Genomic DNA, 8,292 nt, shown 5'->3' with positions numbered 1-8,292 from the left:
CTATTATTCAAGATAACTACAAAGCAAAATCTGACTGATAAGAAACAAAGAGGAGTCAGGAAAGGTAATTCGGTTTGCTGTAATCTTCCCTGCCTCCGTCCCACCTAGTGCTCTGCAGAGAAGCACAAAGAAGTAGCCTGCATGTTCTTGTCCTACTCTATCAGTTTTTTCCTGCTTAGAAAAAAAAATCTAAGAGAAGGTATTTAGACTGTAATATAAATATTACTGGTGATCAATTTTCATACTTCTCCCTAGTAGGTGCACGTAACCAAAGCAGCAGGAGTTGAACCAGCCTGCAAACTAGTTGAATTTTGGTAAGTAATTTGTCTTTACTACAGCATCGAATCTCTGAGTCATTAACAACCACTCCAGATTATTTCTAAGAGCAGAGTATCCCTTCTCGCGCCATCCTCCTACCATACTGGGAGTTGAAAGCACCTCATTTTATAGAATTGCCACTAAGTGACGGAGTTGAGATCCAGCTGTCCCCCCACCCCAGACAGACTCTCTGGGGGAGGGGGGAGTTGCTTCATCTCCTGGGCAAGATCAACCTGGAAAACTTAGGTGGCAAGAACTGCCAGGGTTCGCACTCGGAGTCTGGCCGGGCAGTAACACCAACGTGCGGGTTGTGAGGATGTCAGTGAACTTAGCAAACATCCTGTGGTGGCTTAGCCTGCTTGGCGAGGTATCCATTTCAAAAGGAAGGTTTCACAGAGGTCTTTGCTTCCCAGAGGAGTGTGGCTATAATGTGAGATGATGGGGAAGTAACAAGACTCTGTTTTGGTTTGCCTTTTTTTTTTTTTTTTTTTTTTTTGGCCACCCATGTTGTAAACCAGCCGCAACACAGTCTTTGGCAAAAGACACATTCACCTGAATAAACAGTTCTTTTTTCCTATTTATTAAAAAAGGAAGAGTCAGTATTTGCAGTACCTTATGTATGGTCTAACTGAGAAGCAGGTGGTGGCGTAAAAAAGGGAGATGCCTAAGGGAGCAGAGGTGGAAACCGGGAAGGCCACCCTGCTTCGCCAACGCAGACCACCCCCGAGCCTGCATGGGGCGGGGGGAGCAACCGTAAGAAATTAGGCATATAATGCTCCTTTCTGTCCTGCTATGCCAGGCGTGGGGGATTCCTTGAAAACCCTTGGGAAGAGCTGGGCACCTCAGACCAACATTCATCACAGCCAGGCTGCTGGGCAGGAGCTATAATCTATCTAGCCACTAACTCGCTATTTACAGCCTTACATTTTTCTCCTGGCAGAATAGTAATATATGTTAGAGTCATCCTAGCTTGTCAGGGCATAGTAAGGGAGAGGAAAGACAGCAGGCTGTAATGATTGGAGCATTTTTCCAAAATACAGACCAGATTTGTTCTTTGCGGGAAGATACGAGAGCAGCTCACTGCACATACTTTCTTTAAACCCAGGTAGGGGAATATTTTGTGACGAGGTGCTCACCATTTTTCCCCCGTCGCGGGTGTGCCGTGTTTCTTGGCTCACTTAAACACTCACTGACCACAGACTTGAAGCTGTGGGTGAGCGCTTCCCGTGAGGCTGCTGGATGAGAGGGCTGTGCTCCTCCGCTCTGTGGCTTCTGTGGCATTAGATATGCTTGACATACATCTCTCCAACGAGACCTTGCTGGTGAGACAAGCATGAGGAGGTCCAATCTGTAACTCCCAGTGAAGCCTAGACACGAAATAGGCACCGAGCCACGCAGCTATGGGGACACGAAGAGTGCTGGAGGCAGCTCTGAGGCCTTCAGGAGTAGGCAGAAGCTGTGCCAGGGCTGTGAAGGTTGGGACTCAGGTATCCAGGCCTGTTATGAACGACTTCATTGGAGCATCTCTCACGTGAGATGGTCAAGCAGGGACACTCACCTCTAGTGAGCACCAAGCTGGTCACAGCCACCACATTACAACGTCCCAACTTCTCCCGAGGCCCTCAGCTCCCCCCCACAAATCCTCCTGTGTGGCTCTCGGCTCCCCAGCACGCCCCGCATCCCACTCATCGTGCCTTTCCCCCCTCCCCAGTGTGGACCTGTCCTCCCAGTCCTCTCCCCAGCCCACCCCAGCCCCCAGCGCTGGCCACAGCGTCCTGCTTGCTCAAGCGGGCAGGAGGCAGCCAGCGGCGTGGAGCTGCTGGGTGCTCGTGCTGCTGGGGGCAGGGCGCCATGGGGTGGCACCGTGGGGTGGCACCGTGGGGTGGCACCATGGGGTGGCACCGTGGGGCGGGTGGGTTTCGGCTTTGTCTCACTCCCCCCTTTTTTTTAGGCAGGATTAAGGTGCACGTCAGTAACTGCTGTGCTAGGAAGCCAGCACGACGGGGAGACATTGCGACGTCCCGTCTAATCTTAGAGCACGGGGCAGGCACCCGGGAGGGTGGGCTTCTCCCAGGGAATTTTAATAATTTATACAAAATTATACAAAGCAAGGGGAAGGAAAGGAGGCCGGAAAGGGGTTGCGTGGCCTGGGGGTGCGGGAAGGGAGAGCGCGGGCGTCCAGCACTCAGCGCCCCGTCGGTATTTTAAAACCCGCCTAGGAGTGTGTCCTGCCCAGGAAGGGGCCAAAAATGAATCCGGGCAACCGACCCAAAACGAATCACCCGAATTTGAGGTCAAATTTCCGATCAACTCGGGCCAGCTGTTACGTGGACTTCTGAGGCTCAGGGAACCTGGGCTTCGGTGACCACCTGTACCTCCACCCCCCCCCAAAAAAAAAAAGAAGAAGAAGTCCTCGCCAACAACACCTCACGTCCTCCTCGGCCGGAAAAGGGCCCGGCGTCGCCTGCTGTGAAATATTCCTATTTATCAGCGGTGCAGCCGGCGCCCGCGCGGGCTCGGGCCGAGGCGCGGCGCGGGCTGGGCGCGGAGGCAGGAACTCGACAGCGAAGCAGGTTAGGAAAAAGCTGACCTAAGTTTTAGATTTTATTCATTCGTACAGTATTTACAGCAGTTGCTTTCATATCACAATTCTCTTTCATCTTTTCAGTTTTCACTTATAAAAAAAAGTCACCAAATAAACCTTATATAACCAAGTTTATCACAGCAGGTCTGGTGAATTTTCACAGTTACAGCGGCCATCGGGAACGGGACGGAAGCGCCTCGGAGCCCCCCGGCCCTCGCCGGCCCTCGCCCTTGCCGGCCGTCGGAGGAGGAGGAGGAGGAGGAGGAGGAGGAGGAAGAGGAGGAGGAGGAGGAGGACGCTCCCGCCGGGGCTGCCTCGAGCCGCCGCCTCCCCGCGCGCGGCCGCGACGGGCTCCCCCGAGCCCGGTGGAAGATTCGCTCGCTCTGACCAGCCACGGCGTTGGCACTAACTCACCCTCACGACTACCACGAAAAAAACCGCGCCGCAGAAGGACTTCGGACGTCGAAGAAGGTTTCCGCCGTTTCCCGCGCCGGCAGGTTGTCCGCGATCGGGAAGCCCGGCGGCCTCGCGCGGCCGTCGCTCCGCTCGCGGGCGCGCGCGAGGCCGGGCCGCTCCCGGCCGGGCCGTCGCCCCGCTCGGCGCGCTCCTTCGCTTCACGCTGGTAATTATTGCTGTTTTAAAAGAGGTTCGTGTTTCCTCGCGGACGCGCAGCCGCTTCGCGTTACAGAGCACAGTGCGCACGAGGCTGAAGGCAGGAAACACAAGACGGACCTCGCGTCGCTCTTGCGCGACGGCGAAGAGATGCGGGGTAAGAGGTGGTCAGGGGAATCCGAGTTTCGCTTTAGGCATGAGTTAAGCCCGTAACCCACGTGCCAAAAATCCACTGCCTTAGACAGGAGCAGGTCTGTTAAGCAATTTAGCCCCGGTTTCTTTTCCACTGACATTGGACATACCACGCACTCTGCTTACCACCGCCAAAAATGATTTTTACCTTTACCGCGTTTGTCTCAAGAAGACTTTTGCTTTAATAAAATAACACAAGCACACAAACTGCTTAAAGCTAACAGTGCAGCACGAGCGTAAGTACAACCCACAAAGCAATGGATGCTTTGTTAAAACTAATTATATAATTTTTTTTTAAAAAAGCAAATATACATATTGTAAGTCAAAAGTCTAAGCTTTGGAGGAAAAGAAATTGAAAGCAATGTTAGCTATATGCTCGTTACGCTTACACAGCAGCAGCTGCGCCCGCATTCAAACACGTGTCACTCGTAAACAAATTTACAGTTGCATTATGCATTTGTTATGCTCTTGGTCTCAGGAACTTCCACCTCACGGTATTTAGACTTTAAAAGCATGTTCTTCCCCCCAGCTGACCATCGCGTAATGCAAAGACAGCACTGAACAGTAATTTGAAACAGCGACTGAGCTCCAAACGCAGGCTTCGAGCTTACTGATACAAATGATACTGTGTTTTAACTGAGCTCTCTGTTGTTCAAATTATTCTCTAGCTTATTTTCTTTTTGCTGGAAGCTATTCAAAATGAGAATTCAGGTAGCAGTTCTTCAGTGGGAGATAAAAATAGTCTCTGTGCATAGTCTCTAATACTGAAGGATGCAAGAGCATAAATTTTTTTTGCTTAAGGGTCTGTGTGGGCACAGTCTGCGTGAGACAGAAAGGAGAAAATCATCCTTCTGCACATTGAAACCGATTTAGTAGTTTGCATCCATTCACCCTCTCTACGTGGTACAGTACACTCGACCACAGGACTCAGCTAGCTTCGACTGAGATGCCTTTATTAAACTTTAAATAGAGCGCATACCAACAGCATTATACCAGCTCTAATGAAACACAGGCGCCCAGCAAACTTAAAATTAGACTGTTAATTCAGAGGTAACCGGAGCTGGTTCCTGCCCCTGCGTGTTTGACCTGCAGTCAGCCTCTCTGTGTTTGCATCTTAGCCAGAAAAAATATGGCAAATTAAAAGGCAGGAGACCTGGACCAGGGGTGGATGAGGCTCAGTGGAACAATGGACAGCAGCAAACACAGCGACGAGGTTTAGCAAAACTGTAATTCCCTTGGGAATTCCTGCCGCTGAGTTTCACTGATTTTTTTTAAAAAAAATTTAAATTTTTTTTAGCCTCCAGGGCTTTATTCTGCCCTTGCTGAAACGGAGGTGGGGGCGGCACAGAGCAGCCCGGCGGCACGTGTGGGGTTACGCAGTACGGCTTCACGCGGGCTGCAACTGCCACCCAAGCCAACGCGCCAGCGCTGCGTGCACGGAGCAGCACAGAGCGCCCTGCATGCACGGAGCGCCCTGCGTGCACGGAGCAGCACAGAGCGCCCTGCATGCACACAGCGCCCTGCGCGCACGGAGCAGCACAGAGCGCCCTGCGTGCACGGAGCGCCCTGCGTGCACGGAGCAACACAGAGCGCCCTGCGTGCACGGAGCGCCCTGCGTGCACGGAGCAGCACAGAGCGCCCTGCGTGCACGGAGCGCCCTGCGTGCACGGAGCAGCACAGAGCGCCCTGCGTGCACGGAGCGCCCTGCGTGCACGGAGCAGCACAGAGCGCCCTGCGTGCACACAGCGCCCTGCGTGCACGGAGCAGCACAGAGCACCCTGCGTGCACGGAGCGCCCTGCGCGCACGGAGCAGCACAGAGCGCCCCGCGTGCACGGAGCGCCCTGCGTGCACGGAGCAGCACAGAGCGCCCTGCGCGCATGGAGCGCCCTGCGTGCACAGAGCAGCACAGAGCGCCCTGCGTGCACAGAGCGCCCTACGTGCATGGAGCAGCACAGAGCGCCCTGTGTGCACACAGCGCCCTGCGTGCACGGAGCAGCACAGAGCGCCCTGTGTGCACAGAGCGCCCTGCATGCACACAGCGCCCTGCATGCATGGAGCAGCACAGAGCGCCCTGCGCGCACAGAGCGCCCTGCATGCACACAGCGCCCTGCGTGCATGGAGCAGCACAGAGCGCCCTGCGTGCACTCAGCGCCCTGCGTGCATGGAGCAGCACAGAGCTCCCTGCGCGCACAGAGCGCCCTGCGTGCATGGAGCAGCACAGAGCACCCTGCATGCACACAGCGCCCTGCGCGCACGGAGCAGCACAGAGCGCCCTGCGTGCACACAGCGCCCTGCGTGCACGGAGCAGCACAGAGCGCCCTGCGTGCACACAGCGCCCTGCGTGCACGGAGCAGCACAGAGCACCCTGCGCTCACAGAGCGCCCTGCGTGCACACAGCGCCCTGCATGCATGGAGCAGCACAGAGCACCCTGCGCTCACAGAGCGCCCTGCGTGCACACAGCGCCCTGCATGCACACAGCGCCCTGCATGCACACAGCGCCCTGCGGCCTCGCTACCTCAGCCAAACTTGCACCGCTTCAAACATCTTTTGAAACAAGCTCCGTGCTGGGACTGTACCAACCTCCGACCGAAACCCGTTTCAGACGGGCCGGCAGCGCTGCCAGCCCCGCGGTCGTGCGCGGACCCACGCGAACACGCGGCGCAGCCACGCGGAGCTGGAGCTCCTCACCCTGCCCGGGGAGCCGCGAGCACCCCGGGGCCCGGCGGAGCCACCCGCCGCGCGCTCGCGCAGAGCCAGCGCCGGAGGAGCGAAAGGCATGGCCACACGTAATACTGCACGGTGACAGCAACGCAGAGGGTAAAAAACACCACAAAAAATCCCAAAACAACCCCCCCCCCCAGCGCAGTCTGCTGATGGCAACGCCCCAAACGTCTCCGTGGCGTGAAGCGCTGCAAAGCGCGTCTCGCAGCGCAGGCGAGCTGCAGCTGCCCCAGGTGCCGTCCGCTTCACGGGGGCGACGCGCGGCGGAGCCACGAGGAGCACCGACCGAGGGACTCCGTCGAGGCCAGGCACCGCTCGCCTCGTGCTTCGACTGCTCAGCGTCGCGGGCCCGAACGCGTCCGGGGCCAAGCCTCCGGCAGAGCCTCCTGCGAGCGGGACGCGGCGGCGGACCGGGCGCTCCCCCGCCGCCAGCGGCCCCGGCCCCGGCCCCGGCCCCGGCGGGGCTCCCGCGGCGTCGGGGAGGCGTCTGCAGAGCCCCGCGGTGCCGGGCGCCTCCCGAGCGGCCGCGGGCTCGCAAACCGAGCCGAGAGCTCCCGCGTTTTAGAAGAAATACTGGCAACCCGATGGTACTCCTGTGGCTGTGGGATCTGGCGGGATTTACTCCGGTTTTGGCATTTCTGACAGGATATAGAGTTTTATTACAAAGGCACAGGTATCCAATAAAACCAGCAACATTCTTTTAATTAAATACCCCAATAAAAAATTAATGCTCAATTTAGGCTTTATGTATTCCTCCCTTATTAAGAGACTAGTATTTTTTTTTTTCCTGTGGAAAGGTTTTAGTGCAGTGATTATAGAGCAACAGAAAAATAAACTAAAAAAGGCACAAACTGTTTTTATGGTTTTCTTTTTCTTACACTTTTGCTAACGCTTTTATATTTGTCTATTTTACTCAGGTTAATAAATCACTGAAAGCCGCAAGAAAATATTCTGCCCATTTCTGTACACTATACAACCCCCCTACCAACAGTACATTATTTCAACTTCAGGAGAAAATGTACAGCATAGAAAGACTTTTAAAAATATAGCGCCCCGTAAAGCAGTTTTGCTAATTAAACGCGCCCTCTCTCGCTACAGCGCCCTTCGTCATCCTCATCCTCCCCGTTATTGCTGGGACGGCCCCTCGGGGGCGGCGGGCGCCCCGCTGCCGGCGCCCCGGGGCCTCCCCCCGGCCCCGCCACCTCCTCCCTCCCGCTTCTCGCCCCCCGCGCCGCCCCGGCCCCGCCGCGGCTCCTGCACGACCGACACGCGCTCCAGCCTGTCTACCAGTTGCATCGCGATAATTTTTTTTCTTCCCCTTCCTCTCCCCCAACTTAATACTTGACAACATATTAACCCCTGCTCCCCCCAGAAACTAAATTAAAGGGGTTTTCCCTGTGAATGTATTAACATAGCTGAATCCTTCCACCCACCCCAAATCAAGTGCAACCAGAAGTTTTTTTTTTTAACACTTCTGATAACACTTTTTAAAAATTAAACCTACTGATTTTTCTTCCCCGAGACATAACTCATGCAAAGTTGCTATTTGTTTAAATAAGTTATAAAAGTTGATATTTCAGGCTAGAAGAAGCTGTAGTCTTGGTTATTCTTTAGTTGGCAGGCACTGTACATACATACCGGGTACAGACACATGCCGAATCTGCTTTGCATTGCTTTTTGCATTGTACAATTCACAAATCTGACATCATTAAAGCAGTTAATTATCTTTTATGGAAGGCTGCAGCCAGGCCACCGACATTTATCACACAAGCAGCTGGCTAAGATGGTAAGTGCGCTCCCCCCGCCCCGCTGCTCTCCGGGACCCCTTGCTCCTCCGAAGGGCTGAGATCTGGGGCGCACATT

Source organism: Rhea pennata, chromosome 4, assembly GCF_028389875.1.
Source record: "Rhea pennata isolate bPtePen1 chromosome 4, bPtePen1.pri, whole genome shotgun sequence".
NCBI classification, from domain to species: Eukaryota; Metazoa; Chordata; class Aves; order Rheiformes; family Rheidae; genus Rhea; species Rhea pennata.
Note: the sequence above shows the minus strand (reverse complement) of the source record.